Source organism: Helianthus annuus, chromosome 11 (genome assembly GCF_002127325.2).
Source record: "Helianthus annuus cultivar XRQ/B chromosome 11, HanXRQr2.0-SUNRISE, whole genome shotgun sequence".
Taxonomy (NCBI): domain Eukaryota; kingdom Viridiplantae; phylum Streptophyta; class Magnoliopsida; order Asterales; family Asteraceae; genus Helianthus; species Helianthus annuus.
In genome coordinates, this window is record NC_035443.2 from 17,252,872 (window position 1) to 17,265,881 (window position 13,010).

A 13,010-nucleotide genomic window follows, 5' to 3' on the forward strand; every position below is an offset into this window, starting at 1 on the left:
GTATCATTTTCTCATGGTGTCTTGAGGTTACTTTAATGTCTATATAAAGTAAATGATGTCATCATTCGTATCTTTATGGTCTATATAAAGCGCGTTAACTACCTGGAAGGGGGTTAGGGGGATGGTTTGGTAAAGTTCTTGTCTCGTTCAGTGTATAGATCCTGCGAGGACCTGGTTCAAGCTTACTAGGACCTCCTTAAATACCCACTGGTATTGGATGGCGGGGGTGCGAATAGCTTGATCCCCTCATATGTAAACTACTATTAATACTTTAAACCGGCTTTTTGGGATTGTATCCTTGCTGACTCAAACCACTTAGCCGAGGGTAACGTCACCTTCAAAAGATGGGCCTACCACTTTTCGCATTAATAACTAACTTAATTGTCTTTCAATATTCTGACCCTTTGGGATTGTATCCCTGCTGAATCAAACCACTAGAGGGGCCTACTACTATATCTAAGATAATCTCTTAAAAAATCCGAAAGTGCGAAAATCATCAAAGGATACTTCAAAGACGAGTTGGATCCAAGTGATTCTATCTTGTCTATTTGTTTTTCATTTTATTTATCTTTACATTTTTAGTTTTATTTTCATGTTTCAAAACTTTTCTCAAAAATTTAGATCGATTAGACGTTGAGGATAAACTGGTACTAAAAGCTCTTGTGTCCTTGGACGACCTCGGTATCATACCAACACTATACTACGCTCACAATAGGTGCACTTGCCTAAGTGTGTGTTTAGTGTTAGTAGAATATCGTGTTTTATAAATTTAAAACTTGACTAATGCGTAAAATGGGCTCATAATATCAATAAAAATCATATTGCACTCAACACGCACCAGGTTTTTGGCGCCGTTGACGGGGACACAAGGATTTTAAGAAAGTTTAGAATCAACGGCCTAATTATTTTTATTTATTTTTCTATTTTTTAGGATTTTCTTTAGTTTTTCAGTTTCTGCAGAACTTAGCACGGGCTGTGCTCGGTCGGACACGGGGTCGTGCCCATTATTCTTACTGACAGTTTTTGTTTTCTAAGTTACCGAAGAGTGACCACGGGGCCGTGGCGGTGCACCACGGGGCCGTGCTAAACTCCCCAGTAACTGGGATCCAAAAAACAGCACTGTAACCACGACCACGGGCCATGGTCATTGACCACAGGGCCGTGGTGAGAAATTTGATCGACATTCATTTTTGTTTTTATCGCAGGACTTCGAACTCAATCACAGGGCCTGAACTCTCTACGCAGTGCATGAGCTCCAATTCCAATAAAGACATAAAAGAACCTCTAGACGAGCCCAAACGCTTTCTAAGAAAAAGAGTAAAAGCCAAAAATCAAGAGAAGGCTTCGGGGGACCATCTCCCAATGGCGGATCAGCGTACCCTAATGGATTACCTATGGCCCACGGTCGGTAATCTCGAGCCGCCATCAATGCTTCGAATGTCGATGCCAACAACTTCGAACTTCGGCCGCATTTGATCCAAATGCTCCAAAATTTCGCGACCTTCCATTACCTAGCTGATGAAGATCCCCATTTACATATTACCAACTTTTTGGAAATATGTGACACTTTCCGGATCAACAGAGCTTCAAACGACGTCGTCCGCCTCCGAATGTTCCCATTTTCACTAAAAGACCGAGCTAAGGCTTGGCTAAACACCCTCCCAAGTGGTTCGGTAATCACTTGGGATGAACTTGCCTAAAAATTTCTATATAAGTATTTCCCGCCCTCTAAAACCGCTAAATTAATGACTGAAATCAATACATATTCACAAGAGGACAGGGAATCTTTATATGAAACTTGGGAAAAGTTCAAGGAGCTATTGAGGAAATGTCCTCATCATAGTCTCGCAGTGTGGCAACAAGTATCCACTTTCTATAATGGATTATTGCCGCACACGAGACAAACACTCGACTCAAGCTCCGAGGGACTCCTAGGTAATCGACGCCCAAATGAAATTTATAATCAAATTGAGAAAATTGCTCAAAACAATTTTCAATGACACACCCCCCGAGGCTCAAAATCTATTGCCCCGGGCGCCCATAAAGTAGATGAAAGCACCTCTTTACAAGCCCAAATCGAGGCCCTATCTTCAAAAATCAAAAAGTTAGAAATGGCAAAAACGGCCTCGGTTATGGCTTGTGAAAGGTGTGGTGGGCCACATGAAAAATGAAGTTGTATGAAAGAAATGGAAAATCAAACAAAAATGGTAAACTACATTGATAATCGACCTAGGCCGTTGGATCCCCCAACCGGTACCTACAACCAAGGATGTCGTAACCAGCCTAACCTTGGTTGGAGGGAGCCCGGAAATAATAATAACCAACAAAATCAAAATCAACGACCAAACTTTCAACAACTACCAAGAAATGAGTCACAAAATTTCACTCAACAACAACCAGGGGGACGAGAGAAGCTTGAAGACCTCATTACACGCCTCATCTTCGAAACCGACAAAAGGTACTCGGATCGATTCCTACAAACGGAATCCAACTTTAGAAAATCAACAAGCTAGTATACAAAACATTGAAAAACAACTAAGTCAACTAGCCCAAAATTTCTCTGAAAGACCATAAGGCGCATTACCTAGCAATACCGAAACCAACCCAAAGGCGTAAGTACACCTCATAACACTACGAAACCTGACCGTAGGTCTCGAGGAAACCCCAGTACCCTCAACCAACAATAATCCACCCAACCAAACCACAAACTCGCCCTTGACCCACAAAGAAACAACTCCCCCACAAAATTCCGAACCTACCAAAAACCCCTCGGTACCCTACCTCGGTCGGTTGCTTCGCCAAAAGACCGACGAGCAATTCACAAAATTCATTAACTTACTAAAACAATTGCATATCAATCTTCCATTTGTAGAGGTCCTCACGCAAATGCCGATGTACTCAAAATTCATGAGAGACTTCCTCACCCACAAAAGAAAGATTGAAACATTGCAATTGGTCAACCTAAGTGAAGAATGCTCCGCCGTACTCCTCAACAAACTCCCACAAAAGAAAATCGACCCCGGAAGCTTCACCATCCCTTGCTCCATTGGGGGATCACATCTACGAAATGCACTAGCCGACCTTGGGGCTAGCATCAATCTCATGCCCGCATCAATGTTTGACCGACTCGGACTAGGTAAAACGAGCCCCACACAGATGAGCATACAACTTGCCGATAGGTTAATCAAACACCCACAAGGTGTCGTCGAGAATTTATTGGTAAAAGTCAGAGACTTTGTCTTCGCGGCCAACTTTGTCATACTCGACATGGAGGAAGACACCCAAGTTCTACTCATTCTAGGAAGACCATTCCTTTCCACCGCTCGTGCCCTGGTGGATATGAGTGACGGGAAGTTAACATTGAGGGTTGGAGACAAGGAGATGAAATTCAGGGTTGAAAAAAGAGTGGAGGACGACCCGGTCAACTACATGGATATCATAGACTCAAGCTTGGATGACGCTCTCCGACGGTGCAACACGGGATGTGAGACATCCCGCTTGGGTAACATATGACTGACTTTGGGTCTAGCCAAGGACCCTTATAAACGTGGTGCACCACGAAGGCATTCCGTGGAACTATCTGTAGTTTCTAATTTAGTTTAAATTTTATGTTTTCTAGTTTAGTCTTACTTTTTAGGAATAAATCACACTAGAAAAGATGGAATTTGCCAAAGGGACGTTAAAACCACACCCCATGCACGAAAACAGAGCCTTCCGTCAACTTTTCCAACATTACAGCATGTGCAGCACGAGGCCATGCTCAGCCCAACATGCCCCGTGCCCAGGCTCTGCAGAAAAAAGTCCCAGTTCAGGTAACTGACCATGGGTCATGCTCACTGAACACGCCCCGTGGCCAGCCTTCTGTTAAAATTTGGTACTGGCAATCTGACCACAAGGCCGTGCCCGGACCACACGGGGCCATGGCCAGACGCCCAGTAATAGAAAAACTTGTTTTTCAACACCTTTATACATTCGAATCAACCTAAAAACTTGTTTTTGGGACACATTGAGGACAATGTGTAATTTAAGTGTGGGGGGATGCTAAAACCTTGAATCTTGCAAGTCCTAATAACAAGCTTTACACAAAACTCTATTGGAACCGCTAATTACCCCAATTTTTTTCAAAAATTTTCAATTTTTTACTTATCTTGGTTTAATTCGGGAATAACAAGTTCTAAAAAGGTTATATTTTTATAAATTTACAGCCGATAGCATCGTGATAAAAAGAACCAAATGAGAAAATTATAAAAAGGCATGACAAATCTATTTAAAATTTGATTATATATACTTGATCACATTATAAACCCATTCCAATAACAAGTGAGTTTTGAGCCTTTATTGAGCATACATGCATATATCTCTAAACTAAATGCTCATTTTTCGTTTCTTGTGTAAATAGCCGCTTGGTTCTTACGACTCTAGAACTTGCCAAGACGATACATTCCCGGTCCTTACCAACTTGAACCCAAGTAAATGATGGAGGCATTAGGACTAACCCATTTTCCTTTCAAAACCATTATTTTACAATTTTTTATCACCTACCCAAAATCCGCCTAGTTAACCCCTTTGAGCCTAAACCTTTTCGTTTCAAAACCCGAAAAACAAAACACCCATTACCCACCAAAACCTTTTTCTTTTTAAATCCATTTGTTTTACTAAAAAGCTCGGTTATCTTGTGACATGAAAAAAAATGAAAGTCTTGCAATAAACAAACAAGTTCCTCAAAGAAAATCTTGTTTGAGTATGCTTAGTTTGAATAAAAGTCACAAAAACAAAAAGTTTTATGACAACTCACGCTTTTCGCCATTTTTACTAACCACTAACCAAAAACCACCTACCCTTAGCCCAAGCCTAACCCTTCCCCAAGTCCTCTTGATATTTACAAAGATTTATATTTAAAAAGAAGGAGGTTTGATCGCTTGGCAAGCATATGGTAGAAGTACGTTATATGTTGGTCTCGAGCGTTTCACAAAAATACACAAATCGGCCGAGTGTTGAGTGATCTCCCGTAAGGTATGTGAACTTGTATGTAAATGGAATTTTAAAGAAGCATGTTTTGCCCAAATAAATGATTTTTCTTATAAAGTGTTCGAAAAAATCATAACGAATAGGATTGTAAATAAGATAAAAATAAAACTCAATAAAGATCTTGGATTCCCGACACTCAAGATAAGCCCAAAACGTCTTCTCTATCTCTTCCATTTGGGTGTGTAAGCCACATATTGATGAGTTTTGCTTGTGGACAAGCAAAGATTCAAGTGTGGGGGTATTTGATGTGTGCAAAATGCAATATATAAATTACATCAAATGAGGCATAAAACGAACCCTTTTTAGTACTAATGTTGGAAAAAGCGTGTTTCTTTCTTTCTTTTGAATTTACAGGAGCAAACGAGCTTAAAAGAAAAAAAGGAGCAAATAAGCAGCCAAAACTAACATAAATACAAAAAGAAGGAATAAACGTGACATGCCCGACCCTTCGGCAGCATCTCCCGAACCAAAAACAAGGCAACAGAGCCTGACCACGGGGTCGTGCCCAGCTGGGCATGGGGCGTGGTCAGGAGCCTGCACAACAAGACAAACCTGTAGAAGCTTCTACGCCCACCACGAGGGCGTGCCCAGCTCAACACGGGGCATGGTCAACTCTAAGATACGCTGAATCTTGATAGTACAGCAAAGAGTTGACCACGGGGCCGTGCCCAGGAGACACTGGGTCGTGTGGGGCCCTCTGCTGACACTTGCAATTAATGAAGGAAGAGAAAAGGATGGCCACGGGGCGTGCCCACTGGACACGGGGCCGTGGCCAGTGCTATGTTCTGGCTATAAAAGGGGGTGCTTGGTTCACTTGAAGGGCATCCCTTGGCAAACCACTACTCTCCCACTTTGCCACCACTCCACCACCACTACAACACCAACACCCACAACCATCATCCATCATCCATCTTTAGAGTGTGTAGTAGTCTCGGGATTCAAGATTGATTGTAAGAGTTCTTGCCGATCAAAAGCCATGTTTGGCTAAGCCTCTTGCATCACTTGGTGAAGACAAGTTTTTAATGTATTAATTTTGATTTTTAATCTTTCGGCACTTTTTATTTGGGTTTGTATTAATGACAATTAAGTAAATGATGTCATCATTCGTGTCTTTACGATCTATATAAAGCGCGTTAAATACCTGGAAGGGGGTTAGGTGGATGGTTTGGTAAAGTTCTTGTCTCGTTCAGTGTATAGATCCTGCGAGGACCTGGTTCAAGCTTACTATGACCTCCTTCAATACCCACTGGTATTGGATGGCGGGGATGCGAATAGCTTGAACCCCTCATATGTAAACTACTATTAATACTTTAAACCGGCTTCTTGGGATTGTATCCTTGCTGACTCAAACCACTTAGCTGAGGGTAACGCCACCTTCAAAAGTGGGGCCTACCACTTTTCGCATTAATAACTAACTTAATTGTCTTTCAATATTCCGACCCTTTGGGATTGTATCCCTACTGACTCAAACCACTGGGTTGAGGGTAACGCCACCTTTAAAAGAGGGGCCTACTACTATAACTATGATAATCTCTTAAAAAGTCCGAAAGTGCGAAAATCATCAAAGGATACATTAAAGACGAGTTGGATCCAAGTGATTCTATCTTGTCTATTTGTTTTTCATTTTATTTATCTTTACATTTTTAGTTTTATTTTCATGTTTCAAAACTCTTCTCAAAAATTTAGATCGATTAGACGTTGAGGATAAACCGGTATTAAATGCTCGTGTGTCCTTGGACGACCTCTGTATCTTACCAACACTATACTACGCCCACGATCAGTGCACTTGCCAAGTGTGTGTTTAGTATTAGTAGAATATCGTGTTTTATAAATTTAAAACTTGACTAATGCGTAAAATGGGCTCAAAATATCAATAAAAATCATATTGCACTCAACACGCACCACCAAGTTTTTAGCGCCGTTGCCGGGGACACAAGGATTTTAAGAAAGTTTAAAATCAACGGCCTAATTATTTTTATTTATTTTTATCTTTTTTTAGGATTTTTCTTAGTTTTTCAGTTTCTGCAGAACTCAGCACGGGTCGTGCCCGGTCGAACACGGGGTCGTGCCCATTATTCTTACTAGCAGTTTTTGTTTTCTGAGTTACCGAAGAGTGACCATGGGGCCGTGTTGAACTCCCCAGTAACTGGCATCCAGAAAACAACACTATAACCACGACCACTGGGCCGTGGTGAGAAATCTCACCGACATTCTTTTTTGTTTTTATCGCAAGACTTGGAACTCAATCGCAGGGCCTGAACTCTCTACGCAGTGCACGAGCTCTAGTTCCAATAAAGGCATAAAAGAACCTCTAGACGAGCCCGAACGTTTTCTAAGAAAAAAACTAAAAGCCAAAAATCAAGAGAAGGCTTCGAGGGACCAACTCCCAATGGCGGATCAGCATACCCTAATGGATTACCTACGGCCTACGGCCTACGGCCAATGGTCGGTAATCTCGGAGCCGCCATCAATGCACCTAATGTTGATGCCAACAACTTCGAACTTCAGCCGCATTTGATCTAAATGCTCCAAAATTCCACAACCTTCCATGGCCTAGCTGATGAAGATCCCCATTTATATATTTCCAACTTTTTGAAATATGTGACACTTTCCGGATCAAAGGAGCTTCAAACAACGTTGTCCGCCTCCGAATGTTCCCATTTTCACTAAAAGACTGAGCTAAGGCTTGGCTAAACACCCTCCCAAGTGGTTCGGTAATCATTTGGAATGAACTTGCCCAAATATTTCTATATAAGTATTTCCCGCCCTCTAAAACCGCTAAATTAATGACTGAAATCAATACATATTCACAAGAGGACGGGGAATCCTTATGTGAAACTTGGGAAAGGTTCAAGGAGCAATTGAGGAAATGTCCTTATCATGGTCTCGCAGTGTGGCAACAAGTATCCACTTTCTATAATGGATTATTGCCGCACACGAGACAAACACTCGACTCAAGCTCCAAGGGACTCCTAGGTAATCGACGCCCAAATGAAATTTATTATCAAATTGACGAAATTGCTCAAAACAATTTTCAATGGCACACCCCCCGAGGCTCAAAATCTATTGCCCCGGGCACCCATAAAGTAGATGAGAGCACCTCTTTACAAGCCCAAATCGAGGCCCTATCTTTAAAAATCAAAAAGTTAGAAATGGCAAAAACGGCCTCGGCTATGGCTTGTGAAGGGTGTGGTAGGCCACAAGAAAAATGGAGTTGTATGAAAGAAATGGAAAATCAAACGGAAATGGTAAACTACATTGATAATCGACCTAGGCCGTCGGGTCCACCAACCGGTACCTACAACCAAGGATGGCGTAACCATCCTAACCATGGTTGGAGGGAGCCCGGAAATAATAGTAACCAACAAAATCAAAATCAACTACCAAACTTTCAACAACAACCAATAAATGAGTCACAAAATTTCACTCAATAACAACCAGGGGGACGGGAGAGGCTTGAAGACCTCATTACGCGCCTCATCTTCGAAACTGACAAAAGGTACTCGGATCGATTCCTACAAACGGAATCCAACTTTAGAAATCAACAAGCTAGTATACAAAACATTGAAAACAACTAAGTCAAGTAGCCCAAAATTTCTCCGAAAGACCACAAGGCGCATTACCTAGCAATACGAAACCAACAGAAAGGCGCAAGTACACCTCATAACACTAAGAAACCGGACCGTAGGTCCCGAGGAAACCCCACTACCCTTAACCAACAATAATCCACCCAACCAAACCACAAACTCTCCCTTGACCCACAAAGAAATAACTCCCCCACAAAATTCTGAACCTACCAAAAACCCCTCGGTACCCTACCCCGGTCGGTTGCTTCGCCAAAAGACCGAAGAGCAATTCACAAAATTCATTAACTTACTAGAACAATTGCATATCAATCTTCCATTTGTAGAAGTCCTCACGCAAATGCCGAATTACTCAAAATTCGTGAGAGACTTCCTCACCCACAAAAGAAAGATTGAAACATTGCAATTGGTCAACCTAAGTGAAGAACGCTCCACCGTACTCCTCAACAAACTCCCACAAAAGATAATCGACCCCGTAAGCTTCACCATCCCTTGCTCCATTAGGAGATCACCTGTACGAAATGCACTAGCCGACCTTGGGGCTAGCATAAATCTCATGCCCGTATCAATGTTTGACCGAATCGGACTAGGAAAAACGAGCCCCACAAAGATGAGCATACAACTTGCCGATAGGTCTATTAAACACCCACAATGTGTCGTCGAGAATTAATTGGAAAAGCGTGTTTCTTTCTTCCTTTTGAATTTACAGTAGCAAACAAGCTTAAAAGAACAAAAGGAGCAAATAAGTAGCCAAAACCAACATAAATACAAAAAGAAGTAATAAACATGACATGCCCGACCATTCGGCAGCATCTCCCAAAGAAAAAACAAAGCAATAGAGCCTGACCATGGGGCCGTGCCCAGCTGGGCATGGGGCGTGGTCAGGAACCTGCACAACAAGACAAACCTGTAGAAACTTCTATGCCCACCACGGGGGCGTGCCCAGCTCAACACGGGGCGTGGTCAACTCTAAGATACGCAGAATCTTGATAGTACAACAAAGAGTTTACCACGGGGCCATGTCCAGGAGACACGGGGTCGTGTGGGGCCCTCTGCTGACACTTGCAATTAATGAAGGAAGAGAAAAGGATGGCCACGGGGCGTGCCCACTGGACACGGGGCTGTGGCCAGTGCTCTGTTCTGGCTATAAAAGGGGGTGCTTGGTTCACTTATAGGGCATCCCTTGGCAAACCACTACTCTCCCACTTTGCCACCACTCCACCACCACTACAACACAAACACTCATCACCATCATCCATCATCCATCTTTAGAGTGTGTAGTAGTCTCGGGATCCAAGATTGATTGTAAGAGTTCTTGCCAATCAAAGGCAATGTTTGGCTAAGCCTCTTACGTCACTTGGTTAAGACAAGTTTTTAATGTATTACTTTTGATTTTTAATCTTCCGACACTTTTTATTTGGGTTTGTATTAATGACTTTAATAAATAGTTTCTTATATTGAAGGTGAATTTTCTTTATCATTTTCTCACGGTGTCTTGAGGTTACTTTACTGTCTATATAAAGTAAATAATGTCATCATTCGTGTCTTTACGGTCTATATAAAGCGTGTTAACTACCTGGAAGGGGGTTATGGGGATGGTTTGGTAAAGTTCTTGTCTCGTTCAGTGTATAGATCCTACGAGGACCTGGTTCAAGCTTACAAGGACCTCCTTCAATACCCACTGATATTGGATGGCGGGGGTGCGAATAGCTTGAACCCCTCATATGTAAACTACTATTAATACTTTAAACCGGCTTCTTAGGATTGTATCGTTGCTGACTCAAACCACTTAGCCGAGGGTAACGTCACTTGGTTGTAAGAGTTCTTGCCAATCAAAGGCAATGTTTGGCTAAGCCTCTTACATCACTTGGTTAAGACAAGTTTTTAATGTATTACTTTTGATTTTTAATCTTCCGACACTTTTTATTTGGGTTTGTATTAATGACTTTAATAAATAGTTTCTTATATTGAAGGTAAATTTTCTTTATCATTTTCTCACGGTGTCTTGAGGTTACTTTACTGTCTATATAAAGTAAATAATGTCATCATTCGTGTCTTTACGGTCTATATAAAGCGCGTTAACTACCTGGAAGGGGGTTATGGGGATGGTTTGGTAAAGTTCTTGTCTCGTTCAGTGTATACATCCTGCGAGGACCTGGTTCAAGCTTACTAGGACCTCCTTCAATACCCACTGATATTGGATGGCGGGGGTGCGAATAGCTTGAACCCCTCATATGTAAACTACTATTAATACTTTAAACCGGCTTCTTAGGATTGTATCGTTGCTGACTCAAACCACTTAGCCGAGGGTAACGTCACTTGGTTGTAAGAGTTCTTGCCAATCAAAGGCAATGTTTGGCTAAGCCTCTTACATCACTTGGTTAAGACAAGTTTTTAATGTATTACTTTTGATTTTTAATCTTCTGACACTTTTTATTTGGGTTTGTATTAATGACTTTAATAAATAGTTTCTAATATTGAAGGTGAATTTTCTTCTCAAAAATTTAGATTGATTAGACGTTGAGGAAACCGGTATTAAAAGCTCTTTTGTCCTTGGACGACCTCGGTATCTTACCAACACTATACTACGCTCACGATGGGTGCACTTGCCCAAGTGTGTGTTTAGTGTTAATAGAATATCGTGTTTTATAAATTTAAAACTTGACTAATTCGTAAAATGGGCTCAAAATATCAATAAAAATCATATTGCACTCAACACGCACCAACGCCCACCTAGGCCGTCGGCGATGCGCTTTAGTTAACCCCGTCGGCCCGAAATGTGCGTAAACAGCGAAATAAGGCGTCAAAGATATTTTAGGTTTTGGTAAGGCGTCGCTGACGCCAAACCAGGCCGTCGACGATGGCCTCCCCTGATGCCAGTCGTGAATTTTTGTTGTTGTTCAATTCGGGACGAGTTAAACCGGATTCTTGGACCATTTTCGAGCAGTTATGAGTTTGGAGAGTTCAAAAACACATCTTGGAGGATCTCCTTCGCATCTTCTTCACCTCTAATATCCCTAACCTCTAACCTATCATCCAACACAACTCCTAACCCTAATCCTTCATCATCATCAACATCATCCAATCCACAATCCATTCTCGACCATCCAAACCCTAACCGCTAACCTACATCATTCCTCCAAGACTCATGGTCATGCTTGGTGTTCGTGTTCATCATGTGGTGATCCCGTTCCTTCAACCATGAGCGGATAGTCTCCTCAGTTTCACCCCGGTGTAGATTTTTGTAAGAATTCTAAGGTTTATACATTTGTGTTTGATTTGTTTCCGTGACAAGTTGTTTAGTATTTGAAACCTTTGATAATTGTCTTGCATTTGTTTCGAATTCATAAATTGTCGAGTGATGATAAAATTTGACTTTACGAAATGGTTATGCGCAATTATGCCTTATCTTAGGTTAGGATTTACATGTTCTTGGTAAAGAAGTGCATTGCAGTCCGTTGTCTATGACGTTGATAGCTTTTGGCACCTAAGCCATGTGATACTAAATTCGTTAATCACTATATGCAACTGAATCAAGCTAAAACGTGTAGGAACCCTAGGTGTAGCAATTATCGAACCAGGTGTGGAACTTGTTTCTAAATTCTTATTTTCAACCACTTAGTAAGTTTTGCAATCTTAGTTAATAAACCATTGTTTTAGATAATAACAATTTGTCGCTTCACTCCAATTTCTTTTTAAACCAAATAAACAAAGAAAATTGGCAAGCTTCATAATTACTTTGTACATTTTTGTAAATAGTCCAACTAATCGAACAGGTCGTGTAATACTGACCATATGCTCTTCGTGAATATGATACTCGACTTATCCTAGCTACCTAGGTTAATTGGGTTTTTGACTGATTGGGACGACATGGTCTGTCAAGAATGATGATGATGCTTTGCAAGCCCGAAGAAGAAGGAGAGGAAACAGTGTGTTTTAGGGTTTTCTGGAGAGAGAAAGTAGAGAGAGGGGAATGTTTTTAGGGATTGATGCTCTAATGATTTGTTGCCAGTCATTCAATATGCCGGCTGAAATGGGGTTTAAATACGGCTCCCAGATACTGCACACACACACCAATTAGTGTGCGGTGCCCTTAGGGTTTCTCATGGGCCGTGTAGTGGACTTGGGTTATAAAAGGTGCAGTCTTAAGCTTAGAAGGTGCAGCCCAATCGTTTGATATAGGGGTGTGCGACCAAAGGCTTGTGTGAGATGGGGGTGGTGTGAGGCTGTCATTCCATTTGCCGCACACTTATACACTCATTTATATATATGTATATATATATAGAAAAAGTGTAAAATACATTACGGCTTAACGTACATCACATACGACACCGTGCGTGATTATAGGTATAACATGCGTGATTAATGTTTTCAACATGCGTGATTAATGTTTTTCAA

The 13,010-nt window shown here is 41.5% G+C and overlaps 2 non-coding genes across 2 annotated transcripts; both read right to left on the reverse strand.

Annotated features, from left to right (window-relative positions):
- Window positions 1-1,739: 1,739 nt before the first annotated feature.
- LOC118484486 lies at window positions 1,740-1,846 on the reverse strand. The gene has a single exon (XR_004873597.1). It is a non-coding gene; the product is annotated as a small nucleolar RNA R71 (small nucleolar RNA).
- Window positions 1,847-7,808: 5,962 nt separating this feature from the next.
- LOC118484389 lies at window positions 7,809-7,915 on the reverse strand. The gene has a single exon (XR_004873500.1). It is a non-coding gene; the product is annotated as a small nucleolar RNA R71 (small nucleolar RNA).
- Between the last annotated feature and the right edge of the window lie 5,095 nt (window positions 7,916-13,010).